The sequence below is a fragment of the Neofelis nebulosa genome, chromosome 15 (assembly GCF_028018385.1).
Source record: "Neofelis nebulosa isolate mNeoNeb1 chromosome 15, mNeoNeb1.pri, whole genome shotgun sequence".
Lineage (NCBI taxonomy): Eukaryota > Metazoa > Chordata > Mammalia > Carnivora > Felidae > Neofelis > Neofelis nebulosa.
The window spans coordinates 63,432,367-63,454,564 of NC_080796.1; positions in this window are offsets into that span (position 1 = coordinate 63,432,367).

Here is a 22,198-nt window from a genome sequence, read left to right on the forward strand (position 1 = left end):
ATTCAAGAACAGATTGGAGACATGCCCTGCTGAGAAAGACAACAAACAAAATCAGTAAACAGAACGTGAATTAAGTCCAAATGATATTAATTAGGCAAAAGTCTGAAAAAAATTCATGTGTGAGGGTTTGAAGGAGATCAAAAGAGCATAGTATTCACTTTGTTTTAATTTTTTTAACACTAATTTATTTAATTATCATGCTCAGCATGCAGCCTGCCTAAGATTCTCTCTCTCCCTCTTCCCCTCTCCCCTGCTCATGCACTCTCTCTCTCTTTAAAAAATTACAAATAAATAAATAAATAAATAGGAATAAAATAATGTAAATAATAAGCACCCAACTCACAAAGCTAGAAAAAAAGAGAATAAATCTAAAAACCAAAACAATAGAAGAAAAGAAACTCTGAAATAATAAATGATGAAGTAGAACATAAGTAATAAATGAGTAAACATGAAAAGTAAAAATTTGAAAGTAATAAATAAAACAAAGAAAAGAAGTGCAAAACTAAAGCTCACACTTCCGAATAGACAATAAAAGAGATGTGATTTAGCACAGTGGAGCAAAAACAGTAGATAAAAATTATAATTAAACATTATTAAGAGGAAAAAAAGGATATATCCATACATAGAGCAGAGATTTCAAAACTCAAGGGAATTTATGCATAGCTTTATGCCAGTATATTTTTAAAATTTAGCTTAAATATAAGTGTATAAATACATAATATGATAAATACGTATAAGTGACGTATCATATATAATAAATAATCTATATTATCTCCAAAATGTGCTTAATAGAAAACCTGAATAAGCCAAAAAACACATGAAAGAGATGGAACTGGTCTCTGAAGTACTTCCCTTCAGTAGACACGTTCAAGGGTTTTTATGAGATAAAGCTACTGAAGCTACGAGGAAGGGAAGGTTTTATATGTTGGGTTTTACAAAATAAACGGAGGTCTAAAATATCACCTTCCTTTGTGATGAAGCCCATTAGTGGCTTTGATCTGCTCCTACAATGTTTTCATGAAGCCAACCTCCCACATTTAAACTCACCCACTAATTATGGGCACAGCTGAACAACTTCAGAGAGTCGAAAATGTGTTCAGTTAGCAGGAGAGAGGTGTTCGAGATGTCTCAGCAGATAAGTGTCATGACCGGTAAGATTAACTTGGCACCAACGTACAGGACGAGCTCGAAGTCGTAAATACCAACGGCAGGAAAAACTCTTTAACGAGAGATAAGGGCATAAGTAAAAGCAATAAAAACGCAAGGGATTAAACGCAAGAGACTTCACGGAGAGAAGCAACAGAATTTAGCAATTGGTACAGTGTTTTTCAACAGAGGAAGGGCGCCTGGGTGGCTCAGTCGCTTAAGATCCCACTTTGGCTCACGTCATGATCTGGCGTCTTGTGAGTTCGAGGCCCGCATCGGACTCTGTGCTGACAGCTCAGAGCCTGGAGCCTGCATTTGTCTCCCTCTCTGTCTGCCGCACCCCCCCCCACCCCCCACCCATGCTCTTTCTCTCTCTCTCTCTCTCAAATGGTAAACAAACATTTTTTTTTAATTTTTAATAAAATAAATAAAAAGGGAAAGAAAAGAGGATGGAGAGGAAAAGGATTTCACTATAAGGCAGTGGTTCTCAACTGGGGGTGCTTTTGTCCCCTCGGGAATATTTTTCAATGTCTGCAATTATTTTAGATTTTCACAACTGGATTGGTCGAGGTGCTTCTGGTATCTAGTGGGTGGGGGCCAGGGATGCTGCTCAACATCCTCCAATGGGCAGGACAGCCCCCTTCAACGAGGTATCCAGCCCCAAACGCCAACGGTACCCGGGTTGAGAAACCCCGCCTTAGAGGGATAGGAAGAAAAGTCGTACCTTTGACCAAATTAGGAAAGTGAAAAGGAGAGAAAGAATTTTTGAAAGAATGGGATGAGCTCTGTGTTCTACACATTGCGTTCCAGGAGTTCAGAATACATATAGGCTGGAATGTGCAACGACCAGTAATGCAAAAAGTATGTAAACATGAGCTTCTCGACTTGGCTGGCTACGGCACTGTATTTTGGTGCTACGGCACCTCGGATTTCGAAACCTTAACTGAACGCCAAGCGCGGCTCAAAACTTGGCTCTGCTGGTGGAGGTATTTCCGGAAAACACTGCAGATCCTCTGATCCTTGCCCTCCTCAGCACATTAAAATTCTTCTCATGTAGTTCTAGTGAGGAGTAGATGAAACATACACGCAGCCTTCAACACAATGTTGGGCACAAACTTGCTGTTCAATAAATATTATTTTTCATTACTGTTTTTGAAATTAGTGTGACATATTTGTTTCACAGTATATATTTATTGAGTGCCTAGTATGTGCCAGACAGACTAGGTTCCTATTAGAAAAGAAAGGAAAAGACTATAGAAGGAGTTCTGCTAATTAGCTAAAGACCGAGCAGATTCAACATTCAAGCTGGGAACGTTAAGCGAAAAGCACTTCCCGGACAACCACTCCAACATACTTTTCCAGTCTAGGTCAGCTCTGGAGATACCGCCCCAAATCGATACCAGATCAGCAAGTGGGGGGCAGCGGGGTGAGGTCAGAAAGACACCAAAGGGATTCCTGAGGGGGCAGAGCTCCCCATGCCTTTCACTCTCCTGAACTGGAGCTAGAGCCGTCAGAAAGCCGGTTTTGCACGATCCTAGACCCAGAGCAATCCAGAGGTGGGGAGTGTCCTGAAATGCGGACAATAACACCGAGGGGCCTTATACTTACAACTGCTGTTATCAAGAGAAAATGAGTAGTCAGGGTATCCCTCATTAGAAAATGAATCACCAAATTTAGGGGAAAGAGAAAGGCAATAATGATTAACTGTATATTCTTCAATTTCAGGTCTTGCTTTATGGCCTTCCTGGGCAATTGCGAACCCTTGGGTATCCGGCAGCTGCTAGACATGGCCCTGGGAATAAAAAGAGGAGACGAGGTCCCTGCCGCCGAGAAGCTGAGAACAGATTCAGGGAGCTGTGACGTCAGAAAAGCAAAAGACGCACAAAACCACGTAGGTCATACGAAGTGTTGGGTAGTACGTATGTCCTTCCCCTTCCACCCACCCTCATGCCCCAGCCAGCTTTCCCTGCGTCACCACCGCCTTCAGCCTCTGCTGTGACCTTGGGGCCTCTACCCCGCAAGCCCCTCGTTCATCAAACCCACCAAGCACTGGGTTCTCTCTGCACAAAAATGGTTGAGGAAGAAAGACTAGAGATGATCTCCTGGGCACAGAGAGTTTTCAATGTTGGGACTAAAAAAGATAGAAGACCATGCACAGAGAAACACACGACGGTCGTGACTTGGCTGAGCTCCGCGAGCGAACACATGGGCAGCAGAACAAAAGCCTCTGTGCCTTCTTCATGCTCTGCCTAATTGATTCTTCCCCCAATAATCAAGGAGCTTCTTTGATATCATGTTGGATTCACGGCCGAGCAATTCAAAATCACTAAGTAAAAACGGTAGCAAAAACAGCCGCTTCCAAGGCACATAAACAGGGCTTTTCTAGCAAATATATCCTCCGATTCTATGTATTTCATCCCATGAACTAAGTGCAAGCATGTCTCCTGCCTACTGGTCCAAGAAAGAAGAGTCTTCTTGGAGGATTTGGACTCACCTCCAAGTAAGGCTCTGCGTGTTGGCCAGCCTCATCTTTTTTTTTTTTTTTTTTTTTCCCCGAGACTTTTCTATTTTTATTGATTTTTTTTCTTTTTCTTTTTTTGCGAATATAATGTATTGCCAAACTGGCTTACGTACAACACCCAGAGCTCATCCCAAGTGCCCTCCTCAATGCCCATCACCCATTTTCCCCTCTCCCCCACGCCCCCATCCACCCTCAGTTTGTTCTCTGTATTTAAGACTCTCTTGTGGTTTGCCTCCCTCCCTCTCTGTTTGTAACTATTTTTTTTCCCTGTCCCCATGGTCTTCTGTTAATCTTCTCAAGATCCACATATGAGTGAAAACATATGATATCTGTCCTTCTCTGACTTATTTCACTCTTTAATGAAGAGCGTGACTGCCCTGGCAGGCACCCCCTCGAGACTCCCTCACCAAGAAACTGTTTGGCTTGGCTGATCCTCACCAGTGGCTTAGCCACTGCAAATCACCCACTGTTCGTGTCAGCACTGGGCTAGGCTAACTGTTTTACATGCTGAGTCATTTGGGGCAGCCAACTCATTGTCTCCCGTACCTGCCATGGACATCTACAAGGCGACTCTCCCACATCTGCTTCTTATTCCTGGCCGATGCTAAGTGTGCTGTGTGATGTTTTGCCAACCTAGAACCTCCCCGAACTTCTACATTATCACCAATTAAAGGGTAAAAGTATTTCCCTCTTCGTAATGTCAGGGTCTAGCACTTCCTTAGTGATAAAGATTACCATTTGACTAAGGATTTTCAGACTGGTGGCAAAGATCTCTATGACGAGATAATCTATCAGTTGTGGTATGAAGTGCTTTCAAATCAAGCCGGCCCAGCAGTCTGTCCTGACATGGTATGCACCTGGTTTAGTCGCTTTACGGTTCCTATCAGTTAGAAGGTTCCTATGCTTTCAAGCACCAGTCCTAAATCATGAAGTGACTTAGGTGTTGGACTTTGAGTTACTGTTCTCCACTGGTTTGTTGCTTTCATCAGTTTTTTTTCTCTTTTGCATGTTTTTTTTGTATATGTCTCAGTTAAAAATGCCTTTTATTGCTTGTTTATATTACACAGGAGGATTAGAGATTCAGTCAGTGTTTCATTGGGTCAAGTGACTGAAACAAGACCAGAACAAGACCTAGGAAAAAAGGAAGTCATTGGAGAAGATTACAGAGTTGAGCCAGAACCACTTCTGTGCATGTATTTCTGAATTTGAAATCAAGTTTGTCTTTATGTGAGTTTAAATTTCGGATTTTAAATCACTTGACCCGGACAACGTAAAAAGAGAGATACTAGTAGTCATGCGTCTGTCCCTTTGTCCAGTCTTTTCTGGAATGGTTCCTTCCATTAGTTCCCAAGAAACTTGCTACGTGTTTTTATAAATGCAGAGCACATATTCCAATGAAGAAGGGTCCAATGGCACCTGCTTCCCATCAACACAACGGGGAGTGGATGGCCAAAATTTTCTTGGAGACAGTTCAGTTGGGGGTCCAGGAAAGCCTCGGATGTCAAGGATTGTCTGGCCTGCCTATTTCTCCAGCCTCATCTCACACCACTTGCCCGCACGTCCTTTTCTCTCCAGCCACACTGCCCTGTCTCCAGTTTCAGCCATCGGCTGTTCTTTCATATCCCTGAACCACTCTACCCATACCACTGTCCAAAATGCCTTCCCCAGAGTCCCTTTCTCTGCCTGGTTAAGTCCTACTTGTCTCTTATCTGTAATGATGGAGATAATATTCACACATACTTCAGAGAAATGTTGTGAGAATCCAAAGAAACCATCCATGATCCTCATAATGGTATCTGGCCTATTGTGAGGATTAGGTGCACTTTCGCCGTTATCATTACTGTTCTTTCTAGACTCAGTTCGGGTGCCACCACTTATGGGACAACTTCCATGAATCCTTTCCTGCCTATTCCTGTGTGTGCTCCCTGTGCACCGAACGTGCCTCTATTACAATGAAACAATAACAAGAATAAGGAGTGCTATTAGACACCACCCGAAGTTCTTACAACATTAATCGCCACCATAACACTCTGAGGGGGTTGTACTATTAGTCTCATTTTAGCAAACAGCAAATAGGTTGAGCTATTTTTTCCAAGGACTAACAGCCAGAAGATGACTGAGTCAAAACCTTGAATTCCCTGGCTTGGCAGCCCTCTTCTACTTTATCGCACCGAATTTTATGGGCTATTTTTTTGTCGTGCTGTCATTTCTCCCCATCAGATGGTAAGTTCTTCAAGGACAGAGATTTGTTTGTCGTTACTGTTGTTTTTGCCAGACCCTGGCTTTCTGCCTAGTGCAAAGCACTTGTTCAATAAACGTTTGATAAATTAATACGTATCCAAATTCCCACCATACAAAGAAGAAATGAAGAGTAGAGAGTCTTATCAAATTAAGCTGAGCCAGGAGAGCCGGGAACTTGTAGTTCTCACTTCCTGCCTATACTTTATGGTTAAGACCAAGCTCTGGTCAGAGATTCTGTCTGACTAAACTTCAGCTGCACACACAGCCTTATCCCCCCATAAACAAGGTACCGTGTGGTCCACTGCTGCATAAATCCAACAGAGGAAAGTAGTTGGATGGGAGATGGCTCTTCCCTGTGAAAAATCTACTTAGCAAGGAAACCAACCAGAGCATGACTCATGCCTGGATTGCCTTCCCTCTCCCTGCTGCCAATATGTGTATACTACTCCCCTCAACTCCAAGCGGCCCTCCAGGTTGCCCCCTGACACCCCACACCCACATGAGAACACAACATGTTCTGCCTCCGTGTTCCCGCAATTCTCAGGTGGACTATTTAGACTATGTTACTGTGTTCCTCTTCATACATTAGTTGCAATCTTCCCTCTCTGTTTCGTGGTTGTAGTTTGTCTCCCAGATTAGATTTAAAACCACAAAAACCCAGTTCCCTAGCCCAGACACATGATGGACCCTCAGCAGATCCTGGATGATTGATTGACTGGGTAAGTGGATGACTGAATGAGAACAAAAGAATAGAACTAATTCAACAAAACTCTCTCGTTCTGTTTCCATCCTACCCAGATGCTGGCCCATCAGGAGCCTGCCAATAAATCCTGGGATCTACACCCATCCTAGCACAGTTACATCCACTGTAACTATTCAGTATCTTGTAATATAAACATAATTGTGTCTTAGTCTTCATTTTGTCCACCACAACTAACATAGAGCTGGGTACACAGAGATTCTGAATGAAGGGTAAGTGAAATCAATCATTCAACAAATATTGATTGTTCCAAGCTTTGTGCTAGAATACTGCAAGACCTACAATGACATTTTTGATCTCTCTAAACCCCCCAAAGTCTTAGCTATGAGTTCCCCTTCTGCTCCCCCGCCCCAGAAGGAAAGGCTCCCCACCTTCTAGGTCCTCTAGCTGGACCAGCTGCATTCTACCTAGTCCTCAACTGAATTGGTTTCACCTTCCTGCCAGCCCACAAAGTATTCAAGCAAGCCAGTCCCACATCCTCCGGGGGAAAACAAGGGTCACTTCACCTGCTTGTCTCTACAAAGCCTGCCTCCCGTAGACCCTGCTGGTTCCCCTTCCTGAGTGTAATCCCCACATGGCCCTGCGCAGCATGCAGTGTCCTGTCCCCCCACAGTGTGAATACGTGTAACTAATAAGCTGCCGTCAATCTCACCTGAACAGTGTCAGGGGTTGAGTGTATGACTATCTCATACTATTTACAGCAGGCGATCACTCCTTTCCCAGTTGAGGTGAATGAGATGTGATGAAAATGATTTTAGCCATGATCTAGAGAACCGAGTCCCTGCCTCACTGAAAACTAGGATTCCTATTCCAACCAGAGGCCAAATGTACTGGCTCCTTCTCCTGAGATGAACCCTGAATTCCTAAGAGGGAAGCTATCGGCGTGAGTGAGGAAGGTGAATAAACCTTTGGAGAAAGAGGGCTCTGGGGAGTGGGCAAGGCCTGCAGGGGAGGGAGGTACCGCTAGCCTGGAGAGTCAGCCAGGCAGACTTCTAGGCATTAATGATGGAGTTCCTGCTCCCAAGGTGACGGTGTTCTCACAGAGGAAAACAAAGGAACAAATAAGATCATTGCCAGCACTGTGAAGTTGAAGGATGGAAATATACTAGAGCTGCAGTTAGCTCATTACAGCCATCGGGCCAAGACCTATTTGGGTGCAGCCCACAAATAACCTTTTAAACGATCGCAAAAAATCAAAAGAAGATTAATATTCCACGACATGTAAAAATTGTACAAAAGTCCAATTTTGGCATCCATAAATAAAGCTTTATTGGAACAGAGCCATGCACATTCACGTATGAATTGTCTATGACTTCTTCCACGATATCACAGCAGCGGTGGGTGGACAGACGCTGCAGGGATTACAAAGATGTAGATAGCTACTATCTGACACTGTACAGAGAAGGTTTGCCTCCCTCTGTGTTAGAGCCACGGGTGGGGACAGGGAGCGGAAGACTGGCAGGAACAGGCCACTCTGAGGAAGTGGCTCGAATTAAAGCTGAAGGATGATAAAGGGTGGCCAAGTGGAGGTCTGGAGGAAGAACATTCCAAATAGAAGAGAAGCAAACACAAGGATCGCGATATGGAAGCTAGGCTGGTGAGCCCATTCATTCGACAAAGCAGTTCTGAGGCCAACATCATGCCCGGCACTGTTCTAGCTATGGAGGATAAAACAGAGACTAAATAGAAGTTCCCGGCCCCCGTGGCCTAAATTCTAGAGGAAATGAATGAATGTATAATTAATTTCAGGGAGTGATAAGAGTTCATAAGAAAAGGAGACAACCGGTTATAGAGTGAAAGGAAGAGGTATCTGTTTATTGACAAAGGCCTGTTAAAAGCAGTGCGCTTGACATGAGGTGGAGGTAAAGAGGTGGGGAAAGACACGTCATGATCCACCGAAGTGTCCCAGGCAGTAGCCACAACAAAGTTCAGGGGTCCAGAGGCAGGGATGGGTTTGGCATGCTTGAGGAACAGCATGATCGGGGGCACCCGTGTGACAACAGCAGTGGGGAGAGGGCACCATAAGAAGCCGGAGAGAAACAAAAGCCAGACCTAGATGTTCTGTGCATCACAGTCATGTAATCTGATTTACATGTCTAAAAGAATGTGGGAAACTGGTGAGTGAGCCGTGGGAGGGCAAGAGTGGGGGTCGAGAGATCAGAGAGGAGGCTGGTGAGTCTGTGAAGAAATGACGCCATTTACTGGAGTGAGAACATGGCGGCAGTGGTGAGTAGTGGGTGGATTGTTCCAACGTAGAACCAACAGGGCCTGATGCGAGACCAAGTTTTAGTCTTCAGTTGCTGCATAACAAATGGTCATACACCCAGCAGCCTACGAGCAACATACATATTTATGATCTCACAGTTTCTATAGGTCAGGAGTTCAAGCACAGCTGAGCTCGGTCCTGTGCTTAGGTTGTCACAGACCTGCAAAGTACCAAACTGGCGTTCTCTTTTCTGGAGTTCAGAGTCCTCTTCTAAGCTCCTGTGACTGTTGACAGAATTCACTGCCTTGCAGGCGTAGGCTTGAGACCCCTGATTTCCTGCTGGCTGTCCAGCACTTACCACCCTAAACTCATAGCGGTTTTTGCAGTTCCATCACATGGCCCTCTCGCAATACCACAGTTGACTTACTCAAGACCAGCAGGAGAATCTCTAGCTTCCGTCTGGTAAGTCAGAGAGAGATACATAAAATGTAAAGAGATCACAGGCATGACTATCACCTTTGCTGGATTTCTTTGGCTAGAAGTAAGCCATAGGCTCCACCAGCACTCACGGAGGAGGGGATTACAGAAGGATGTGTTTCACTGGGACTCATCTTACAATTCCTCCTACCACAGATTCCACCTAGAGGGTGACTCCAAGGTCTCATATGCTGGAGCATTTGGGTGGAAAGCGAGTTCATTTATGGAAGTGAAATAGGCTTAAGTATGGGAGAACAGATTTGGTGGGGATAGGGAACGGCAGGGTAAATAGGTTGTTCAGTTTGGATATATTAAGTTTAAGGTGCTTACTGGACACCCATTAAATATGTCAGCTAGGCTTTTGGATATATAAACCGGAGCTCAGACAGGAGATCATCCTGGATATTTCAGTTTGAGGATGATCAGCAAACGTAGATGGCATTCAGAGCCACACCCACACACATAAACTGGATCGTCCTGGTGATTAGGGGATGATAGGTGGATAAATAGAGAAGAGAAACAGAATAAGCAAGACCCCAAGAATCTCCAATTCAATAAAGATCTCCTTTTAATAAAAGGTCAGAAAGAAGAAGAGTGTTTTAAGGGCACCAGGGATTTATTTTAGTCAAGTATGATAAGACATATAGACATGGTAATGACTGTCAGGAAGAAAGAGGTTTGTTACACTCACAGATCCCTAGAAACAGGAGGTGTGGTGCACCATGCAGGACCACACAAGGAAGTACCAGTGTCAGTCAGAGGCAGAGGAAGTGAGAAGGAAAATGTAGATAGGCAAGAGTTTTCCTATGGTTTCCATGGGAAAGAATGGGCAAGGCAGAGTAAACCGGTTTAGGATTGGCTAGTTTGAATAGGTTCAGTAGGCTCTGGGGTATACGAGGGGTCCCTAGTGGTCTGGCACATGGCCCTAGGTGATTACATCAGGGGAACATTGCCCTGAAGTGTAAGAGCTCTGTGAGACCCCAGTAAAGAAGTTGATTGGGGGTTATGGGCTTTGGATTGGTTGGTTTACATTTGAAAGGTACACTCAGGGCTGAGTTGTTTATTATCTAACCCCAGAAGGAAGAGTCCCTTCATTCTCAGCAAAACCCTGAATGTCAAAGCATCAATATAAAAAGACATGGTTAATACACGGGATCATCCAAGGAGATGAGAAGTAACCAACAATGTGGGAGGAAGAGGGGAAGTGTGTGATGCCTAGAAGACTAAGGAAGAACATGTTTTCAAGAGAAAGTAAACAACTACACTCTAAGCGAGGGATAAGCAAAGTAAGGTCAAAACAGAAAATCAACTACTGGATTTAGCCAGATGGAGTCATTTGTGGCTTTACCCAGTATCATGCATGGTGGGAGATAGAATCTATTTAGAATGGGTCGAGGGGAGAATAGGCAGATGGCAAGACAATGGTTTCAAGAGGAGCTCTTAAGAGTAGCAAAGACATGAGGCGGTAATAAGAGGTGGGTGCTGGGAAATGGGAAGGCTTCTAAAAGATGGATCTTATTAAGACCAGCTTATGTGCTGATTGGAATGACACAGAAGAGAGACACAACGGATGGTGTAGAGGAAGAAGGGGTAAAGGAGAAGCCAAGTCTTTCAGAAGGCAAGAGACAATGGGATCCCAGAGGGAATGGAGGGAATATTACCTGTAATAAGAGACCCATTCTTATGCAATGATCTGCATCACTGTGTAAATACAGACGCAGGTACACAGGGGGAATTGAAGTAATTCTCACCTGGTTCCCCCTATACTGTCTGTGAAGTGTGAGATGAGATAACCACAAGAATGGGAAAAAGAACTTACCAGATGTTTGGTAGGATGATCAAGCAGAAAGAAGTGCCCTTCAGAGATTTGTCATCATCACAGGTTAGAAGTATAATGGGTAGACTACGACCCAGCAATTGAACTACTAGGCATTTATCCAAGCGATACAAGTGTGCTGTTTCCAAGGGATGCATGCACCCCCATGTTTATAGCAGCACTATCAACAATAGCCAAAGTATGGAAAGAGCCCAAATGTCCATCGATGGATGAATGGATAAAGAAGATGTGGTATATAAATACCATGAAATATTACTCAGCCATGAAAAAGAATGAAATCTTGCCATTTGCAACTATGTGGATGGAACTGGAGGGTCTTATGCTAAGTGAAATTAGTCAGTCAGAGAAAGACAAAAATCATATGACTTCACTCATGTGAGGACTTTAAGAGACAAAACAGAGGAACATAAGGGAAGGGAAACAAAAATAATATAAAAACAGGGAAGGGGACAAAACAGAAGAGACTCATAAATATGGAGAACAAACTGAGGGTTGCTGGAGGGGTTGTGGGAGGGGGGATGGGCTAAATGGGTAAGGGGCACTAAGGAATCTACTCCTGAAATCATTGTTGCGCTATATGCTAGCTAACTTGGATGTAAATTTTAAAAAAAGATAAAAAATAAAATAAGTTAAAAAAAAGAAGTATAACGGGTAGAAATTTTTTTTTTAAAAAAAGGAGCTTTGGCTTCAAATTTTATAGCAAATCATTTTAAAAAACGAACAGACGACATCTTCTAGCATCTGGTTTAGGGGTCTGTGAACTTTGTGTCTCAAGGGCCAGATAGTAAATATTTAAGGCTTTGCAGGTCGCATAGTCTCTGTTCCAAGCGCTCATCTCTGCCACTGCAACGTGAAAGCAGGCTTGGGGGGGTATAGAAGTGAATGAGTGTGATTATACCCTGATAAAACTTAATGCATCCACACTAGAGTTTCAATTTCGTGGCATTTTCATATGTCATGAAATGTTTGTCTTCTTTTGATTTTTATTCAACAATTTTAAAAATGTGAAACACATTCTCAGCCTGCAAGCTGTAGAAAAGCTGGTGGAGGGGCGCCTGGGTGGCTCAGTCGGTTAAGCGTCCGACTTCGGCTCAGGTCGTGATCTCGCAATCTGTGGGTTCGAGCCCCGCGTCGGGCTCGGTGCTGACTGCTCAGAGCCTGGAGCCTGTTTCATATTCTGTGTCTCCCTCTCTCTCTGACCCTCCCCCGTTCATGTTCTGTCTCTCTCTGTCTCAAAAATAAATAAACATTAAAAAATATTTTAAAAAATTATTAAAAAAAAAAAAAGAAAGAAAAGAAAGAAAAGCTGGTGGCAAGCTGGATTTGGTCCGTGGGCTAATCAGGTACTCAGAGCTGGAGGGGAAACTTATAGCCAAACGAAAACAAGCATGTTCAGTTCACGTCAGCTCAGCAATTATTGAGCACCTGATATGTACACAGGCAGTACGCCCAAGGATTCTAAGTTATTTGGAGCTCATGTGAATTCACCGGATAAGAGCGGAAAAGGCAACGCAACTGGATTCCCGTGTGACTTATAAAATGATCTCACATTTGCATCAGTTGAGTATATGCTATTAAATTCTCCCACCCATGAAAGTTACCAGCTTCACAATATAGAGCGTGTTTTCAAAGGCAAAGGAAAATAACACACAGTGTCTGCTCAGTGCAGTGTTTTTAAACATCCATGACTTTGTTATTTCAAAACCAAATTTCTTCAAACAAGGCAAAGCACACGTCCCTTACTCAGGGTTATGCACCAGAGATGCCAAGTTTGAAATTTCCAAACAAAGCTGCTTTTGAGTAATCCAAAGACAAAAAAGTATTTGAAAAATCTCTGAACTGCTGGACAAATAGCATTTTTTTCACCTTTCGGTAATTCTGAAATGGGTAAATGGACTTTCATTTACTTTCCAAAGTAAATCCATTTGGGAATGAAACTGAGAAAGAAAAGCCAGAGAAATCTTCCATGGATTCCATTAATTGCTATTGATGCCCAGGGCTTTAGAGGAGGAAGAAAAAAAAAAAAGTACTAGGAATCAAAAGATTTGGATTTCTAACTCTTAGTTGGCTGCAGCCCCTTCTCAATATCACACATTCCCTATAAAAATGGGCTCCCAAAAGATTCCTGGTAGGATATAGGAACATCGCCATGAAATATCTTTAATAATGCAATGTCCCCATCAACCTAGGGTGGGAAGTCGGAGCTTAAGCAGTGAGGAAGGTGATTTGGCATCTGTTGGAGGCCAAGCAGAGTGGGGAGATTACCCACATGGGAAGGGGTGTGAGATAGGACTGATGAGCCAAGTAAATATATTGGGATGAGAGCCAGTGCTCTAGTGCAAGAGAGAGGATTTATAAATACAGAAAGAGAGAAAGCAACATATACTCTGTGGTGTTGAATTGGAATTGGAGATACCAAAGTAAACTCATAGTTTTCTGTGTACATAATAGACACAGATACAAATAAAGACATGTGTGTCTGTGTATGTGTACATTCACACATGCATCCTGTAGCTCTGACCACCGAGAGGGTTTGGGAGCAGCCACACACCCAAAGCAAACAGCACACCAAGTACTCTAGCCTTCTAAATACCATTCTCCACTAAGAACAGTTAGGGTCCCTTGGAGAACTGGTGGATTCTATGGCTAGAGCGGGAACAAGGAAAGCTTAAGATGAGCCTTGAGCCAGAGGCAAGGAAATACTCAAAGAATGCCAGGGACATGGTAAACAGACATGGAAGCCAGATCGAGGGGGTTGCCACTGGTCAAATCTGGGACAATTTGAGTGTCAAAATAATTATAACAATGAATGATAACTCATTGGATAAATAGAAAACCATGAGTTGCTTCAGATCTTAATTAATTACAAGTCTAATGAAGAATGGGATGTTTACATAGTTTCAAAGTAACTCCCTACAATATATCTATCAATTACAAAGCGGGGGAGAAGTTGACAGTGGAGAAGTCTGGCCGATGCCAAGATGTTCATCAAGTTGTCAAAATGACTGCCATCAGTAAAGGACAAAATGAAATTGTGCCCCACCTGATAGGGTGCAGTGAAAAGAACAAATAGTCTTCCTCCTTCCCAGCACACAGTACGATTGTTCTTCCTCAGTTTCTTGGTTAGGCATGACCCTACGACTTGGCCAATGAAATGGGAGCTGAAGGTACATGAAGCATTTCTAGACAGAAGATTTAGGAGCCAGATTCATTATTCCCACCCTCCCCCCCTCCTTTTTTTTTGAACTCGGTCTTGGTAGGTGGGAGCATGTGTTAAGATAGAACCTCTATTGGCCTCAGTCCACCGATTACAATGAGAAGAGCTCTGTGCTTCCCCCAATCTACCCCACCCTGTCTGCTTCAGACATGTAACAGGACAGAAAAAATAAATCCTTGCTGTATTAAAACACTGTTGTGGTGGTTGTTTGTCAGCTCAGCATAATTTACTGACCAGTACATGCTTGGTTGATAAAGTGGTTTGATTTGCGTGTTGGTCTCCTCAGTAAAGTATAAATTTCATTAAGGGTAGGGATGATACCATTTAATTTGCGCCCCCCAAAATCTGTTTTCTCGTGTCTTACTCCCAAAATCAATGGCAACAGCATCCACCCAGTTCTTGAAGTCAGAAAACTGACCCCACGCGTCCATGTCCTTCTAGATCTTTCACCTGTCCACCTGATCCTGTCCATTGTACCTTCTTAATACCTCTGGAATCTCACCATTCATTTCCAACCTACTGCACTATCTAAAAGCAGAATAACACCTTTTCTTGCACCAACCTCTCTAGTCTCTTGGCTCCTGGACTACCCTGCCCCCAGACATTCTCCACACTGCTCTCTGAGCTGCGATTTCTAAAATGCAAATCCAGCAATGTCACTTCCCAACTTTGACCACTTCAAAGGCTCCCATAGTCTTTAGATAAATAAAGTCCAAGCCTTTTATATTATGATAAACGAGGCATATTCTGACCAGGTCCATGCTAAAGTACATGTTCCCTGGGGGCAGAGGTTTTTATCTGTCTTGCTCACTGCTGTATCCCTGGCATAGCACAGAGCCTGGTCCATCAAAGGGATTGTATAAGTTGTCGTTAAGCCAATGGTCTTTGCTTATCTCCAGCCTCACTCAAACTGTTCTCCCTCTCCCTCTCTACCTGGGGCTGTGTGAGCCCCAGTCACAGTCAGTCCTCTTTAAGATACACCTCCTGCTCCCTTGGGCTGGAATGTACTTCCTCTGGCAGCACCCAGGACTGACATCTCAAGTTCCAAGTCTCAGCTCGAAGTCACTTCCTTTCAGAGGGAGGAAGTGACTTATTCCTTATCCATCTTATCTAAAGTAGCCCCCACCCCCACCTCATCCCTCACGTACAATGTCTTCCTTTTATATCCTTCTTAGCACATTTCACAATGTATTATTACCTATTTGTTTATTTTCAAGTACTGTTTATCTTCCCCCTCTAGGAGGTAAGACCTTGAGGACAGTATGTCTTGTTTTTGCCTGACATGTAAGAGGCACTCAGCAGATAAATGAATGAATGCCGATTTGGCCCCCATATCTCTCTTCCTAGCTAATGTGGGGCTGCACATCCTTTTCTACGAAGCGATCCATGTGAAACCTCAGATTTTAAGATTCTTAGTGGCTTTTCTCACCACTACCAATTACCACGCAATATAGGTGTGAATGAGATTTCTTTATTAAGTATCACTTTTAGCTACCTCAAAATTTCTCCTGACACTGACCTTTCCTCATTACCAAGCCCTTCTCCAACACATAAAACAAAGCTTTTGCTATAAACACCACATGCTGTAATGGAATTAAAATGTCACCAACATAAAAAAAAAAAAAAGGCAATATTTTAATGAACTATAAAATTTTCTGACAAAATTTTGAAACGGTTAACCATTGATAAATCCAAAACTCTACTTAGAAGTGTGCTGGGGGTGGTGGGAATGCCTGGATGGCTCAGTCAGTTAAGCATCCAACTCTTTGATTTCAGCATAGGCCATGATCTTATGGTTCATGCGATCCAGCCCTGCGGCAGGTTCTGTGCTGACAGCACAGAGCCTGCTTGGGATTCTCTCTCTCCTTCTCTCTCCTCTGCCTTTCTCTCTCTCTCTCTCTCTCTCTCTCTCTCTCTCTCAAAATAAATAAATAAACATTAAAAAAAAATAAGTGTGCTGGGAAGCATTTTTTGTCCACAACTATGGCTTGAGGCAGTCAGGTTCCCCCCTTATTTCCTGAGGACTCACCCCACCCTGCCATGTTTGCGTTTGACTCTTTTGATCACAAAGAACAGAGAGCTACTCCAGTTGCCTCAGGACATGAAAGCTTATTGTAAGAATGTACCTGGTAATAAAGAAAATGGGAATGTCTGCCAGGAAGCTGGCCTTCAGTGCCATTCAAGAGAAGATGACAACCAGACCCCTTGGGGAAAATGGAAGTGGGGAGACAAACTTAAGGACTGTTCTAGATCCAAAGCAATTCTGTAGATCTCAGCAGAGAGATTTCTAGATTTTCACTCTAAGGCTCTGCCCTCAATTCCACTCAACTCCTCAGTTTCTGTTTCTTTGGGCATTCGTCTGCCTGTCTTCCCACTACAAGTGATTCATCACCTCTCTTCTCTCTCTTAATAGATTCTTAGATTCAGCTTCCTCACCTCAGCTTGCTCCAGACATCTCATGACTATAGGACTAACTCAGAGTCTACTCTTTGCATTTCTTTGCCTTTCGTTCCCAGCCATACCTGAAATCTGTCCTGCCTTCCAACCGAACTTACCTAAGAATGACCTGCTGGCTGACACAGCTCTTTTGGTCAGAGCATCTCAGTCATTCAAGATGGAACAGCGGCCTCCAGGTCAGCGCTTCCCTATCTTTGCTCAGCTATGCCTGGGAGGAGGACCAAGACGTGTGGCTCAAAGCATGGCTGGCTAGAACCACCCCAGCAGCAGGAGCTGAGATTGGCACAGCGACCCTGAGGAGGAGCTGTGAACACACAAGGACCATGGTTACATGTCCAATACTTAGCACTTAGCACGGATGTATTTGTTTAATATTTTGACAACTGTATTGTATTATAACTGGCTTTGTCTGTAATCTCATGTGCTTATTCTATGCATCTAAAGCTATTATTCTGAGAAGGCTTCCATAGACTTCACAAGACTGCCAAGAGAGTCCACGTGATGGGGTTTTGGAGGGGTGGGGGTCCAGAGCCCAGCCGACGGCCAAGAAAGAATTCTTGAAGATGTCTTTGGTGCAAAAAGGTGATTTTATTAAAGTGTGGGGGACAGGACCCGTGGGCAGAAAGAGCTGGGCTGGGGCTGTGACTGCTTATATACTGTGGAGCTGGGGGAGGGAAAGTCAAGAGGAAGTTTCTTAAAGAGACTTCCATATGCTAAAGAGGATTTACAGATTACTGGAGGCCAAGCTAAAGCAAGCATTGTCTTTAAAATAGTAGGGAGTTCCTGGAGATTAGGCTATTGATAAGATTGCCTTTTCTTGTAATATTACTAAGATGTTTGTAAACTGCTGGAAACTCTATCAGTTTATCGGTTTGTCTTCCGCCCTTTCCTTTGTTCTTGGGTGGCCAGGACCTCCTGAGGAATATTGCACAAATCCCACCTGGGGGTGGGGGAGAGTTGTGCTAGTCTGTGCTTGGCCCTCAGCTTGCCTTATGGTCCCTCATCACGTGGCAAAGGTTAAGATCCCCTGCCCTAAACCTAGATCGCCTTGAGAGCACACTGTCTCCTTCTCTGCTGTGCCCTTAAGGGTCCAATATAATGCCTAGCATGGAATAGGCATTAAAAACATGCGTGGAAATAAGGAATACTTACATTCCCAGTATCCCTACTATCAAAAACTGTGCCTGGCCCATGGGAGGCACGCGAAGGAAGTTTTTAAATGAATGACTCACCATCTGAAGCTCCAGCTTGCTGGCCCTTGGCCTCCCCACTCCAGTCTCACGCAGCTGCCTCTGCATTCCAGCATACTGAAGCAAGGAATCATTTATCAAGTAGGCTGGTACACTATCAACAATCAACTTTTACCACAATGCAAAATCCTCAGTCGCTCGTAAATTACTTCAGGATAAACACCAGGCCTTGAAGTGAAGTGCAGCCATATTAATGAACAATTCCAGAATCTAATGAGTGGTTTCTAACGTCTGGAGGGCCTCCTCCAGGGAGAATTCTCCAGGACTAAGGATAGGCCTGTTACTCAGCCATCCGTGTTCCAGGCCCCACAGAGTACAGTTTTTCAAGCCAGCTGGTGAGAGTCAGTGAGGCAATCTGAGGACTTGGATGGATTTCTCTGTCTGCAGAGTTAATTGCCTCATATGGAGACTGAACCTGTGACCTTGATTTCCTTAGCCCCAGAGCCTAACCAGCTGAGCTCAACATCTTGACCACCTGAATGGATTCAGAGCCTCACAGAAAGGAGCATAGCCCAGAAGAGATACACAGGAAGCCAGAGTGATACAGAATTAAGCGGAGAGAGAACTCTTGAATGACATCCTTGATATTTCACTTCCTGCTCATAGTAATGGCAAAGGGCTTCAACATTACCACCCCCTTTCTACACCACCCAAACCCTGACCCTTGAGTGCATGGCAGCAAAGAACAATGAAGGTCATGTCCTCAAGTATCTTGCAACATGGCTGGCAGTGATACCAAGAAGAACTAATCCAGATTTTTTGCTACGATATATTTTGAGTTTTCTTTTGCCAACTTTTTATGAGCGTTGCTTTTGATCCACCCAGAAGAATATAGGAAGACCAGGGTTCACATCCTGCCCTCCCTCCCCAGGAAAGCCCTTCCTGACTCCATGCAGGGACTTCCCAGGGCTGTGATGTGCTCCAGGGGATAGGAGTTTACCATTGGCTTTGGATGCACCAGAAATAGTACTGGGAATTTTACATCTATTACTTAATTCAACTCAGAGGGAATTATTTTAAACACCTTCCTTCTAACCTGCCTTTAGAATTAGTCCTTAAAAGTTAAAGAGTAGGGGCGCCTGGGTGGCGCAGTCGGTTAAGCGTCCGACTTCAGCCAGGTCACGATCTCGCGGTCCGTGAGTTCGAGCCCCGCGTCAGGCTCTGGGCTGATGGCTCGGAGCCTGGAGCCTGTTTCCGATTCTGTGTCTCCCTCTCTCTCTGCCCCTCCCCCGTTCATGCTCTGTCTCTCTCTGTCCCAAAAATAAATAAAAAACGTTGAAAAAAAAAAAAAGTTAAAGAGTAGATGAGTTGGATACATTCATAAGTGAGGAGAAGCAAGAAGCTAATAGAATGACACATGTGCTACTTAATTCTTACTAGGGATCGATTTATCAGGCTACCCATTGTCATTCTGGCCATGCAGGAAAAAAACTGTCAATGAGATGCTGAGATTTTAGGGTTTTCTTTATTGAGATATTTCTGCCAGGAATGTAGTTAACGCTATTAGAAGCATAATAAATTTTGAAGTGGACAGGAGGAGACGAGAGTTCTGGGAACCATACCACCAACAGGATGTCATCACGTGGGCTGACGAGAGGGCACACGAGAGGATGCCTGTACATCCCGGAACAGTCTGGGCTTGTGCTGGCTGTCCTTGAATAATTTTTGCAGCCTCCTTTCCACTCTCACATGTGTCCCAGTTTGCATGATCGTGGGCCAAAAGACTCAATAGTCTTAAGATGTCAATTCTCCTGAAATTGATGTATAGAATCCACAAAATTCCAATCAAAAGCTCAGCAGGCTTTTTTGTAGAAACCATCAGACTGATTGTAAAAGTCATATAACCACACAAAGGGCCTAGGAGAACCAAAATGGCTTTGAAAAAGAAGAACAAAATTGGAGGACTAACAGTACATTGGTTCAAGCTTCTTATAAACCTACAGCACAGGGTGATATTGATATAAATGTAAACAACAAAACAGCAACAACAAAAACAATGAAAATAATAGATAGTCCGGAAGACGCATTCACGTGGACAACTGATTTTTTAAAAAGTACAAAAGCAATCTAGTGGAGAAGAAATAGTCTTTTCAACAAATAGTGCTGGAACAGTTGGCTGTTCATATGCCAAAAAAATTGCACTTTAATCCACACCCCACACATCGTACACAAAAATGTACTCAAAGTGGATCATAAGCTTAAAGTTCAATCTAAAACTATAGAACTTCTAGAAGAAAAAAGCAAGAGGAAACCCTGACTTTGGATTAGGCCTAAAAGAACAAATCAATAAATCAGATTTCATCAAAATTTAAAACTTCTGCTCTGGGAAAGACACTGCCATAGAATGAAGAGGTAAATCACACGAACGGGGAAAACATTTACAATTGTGTATCCAGTAAGGGCGTTGTTATCTAGCACATATAAAGAACTCTCAAAACAGAAGAAAACAAACCAGTGTCTTTTTAACGGGCAAAAGGATTTCACAGACACTGGATCTGAGGAGATACAGGATGGCAAATATTCACGTAAAAAGATGCTCATCATCATTCATCATGAGTAAAAAAATTAAAACCACAATGAGATACTCCCACACACCTATTTAAAATAATGACCATACCAAAATAAAATGAAATAATAAAATAAAATAAAGCCCATAACATGCATTGAATGGGATGGGGGGAGCTAAAATCTTTGTCCTATATGCTGCTGGTGGAAATGTAAACTTTACTTTAAAATTTAGAATGTAAAAGTACTTCAGAAAACGATGTAGCCGTTTCTTGAAATGTTAACGTCGATACCTACCTTAGGAGCCTACCATTCTACTCCTATTTATCCAAGAGAAAAGAAAGCACGTATCAATGCAACGAATTATGCATAAATGTTCACGGAGCTTTATTTGCAATATCCAAAAATTCACAAACAACCCAAATGTCCAGCAACAGGTGGACAAATAAGCTGAGACGTATCCATGCTATGGAACACCAGTCGGCAACAGCCAGGAATGAACTATTGATACAAAACACAATGAATCTCAAAATGGTGATGCAGGGTAAAAGTGGTCAAGCCATAAAGAAAATCTACTGCATGATTTCATTTATGTGAATCTCTAGAAAATGCAAACTAATGTATAGTGACGGAGAAATCAGTGGTCGCCGGGGGTGGGGTGGGGGTGGGGGGCGGGATGGGGAGGCGACTATTTGGAGGGGACACGCAGAAACTTTGCCAGGGGGGTGACGTACAGGTGCATCGTCTTGATTGCAGTCGGAGTTTCATGGTTTCATGGGCATATTCGTATATCAAAACTTAAAAATTGTACATGCTGAATACGTACGGTTTATGATGTGGCATTTGTGCCATAGTAACACTGCCAAGAAAATGTATGAGTAATTTGGCCAGATCGCCTGTGAGTAAGTGATAGAGTTGGGATTTGAACCCAGGTTTCTGGCTTCAGAGTCCACGCTCTTAAGTCTAAGCCACTAAACACATCAAGTGTGGCTACTACTACCACGATCATTCTCACTCTCCAGCCCTAAGCCTCTCTTCCGTAGATTCTGACCCCTGGCCCCAGAGAAACAAAATGACTTGCCAAATTTCCCCTACGAGTGAGCAACAGACCTGAGTCTGTTCCTGCATTTCCTGATTCCCACCCCGGAGACGGGGCCCTTCTTCTCTGTGATGAAACCCCTTGCCACAGCCAATGCGGGACACAGGGTGCTACATGCAGCGAGGAAGCACCCCCTTAAATCCCGGTGCCGCCACCGGCTGAGTAAGTATGGATGGCTCATGTGATGTCTTACTGGGAGTTGAGAACAAAAAAGGCCTGGTTTGGATGACAAATTATAAGCTCACTTCAGCAATATATGACCCTGGGACACAGGAGATCGCCAAAAAGGAGCAGAGGACATTAAAAGGAGAGGTGAAAAACTGAAGACCATTGTCACCACTTCAGGACTTTGCCCAGCCTGGACTCTGAGAACAGTGTCGCGGGTCGGAGGGCCCATCACCCCGTCAGCCTGTCCAAAGGCGCTTCCGGAACCCCACCAACAGGTGCTGAGAAACACAAAACTCCAGTTACCATGGCTTTCG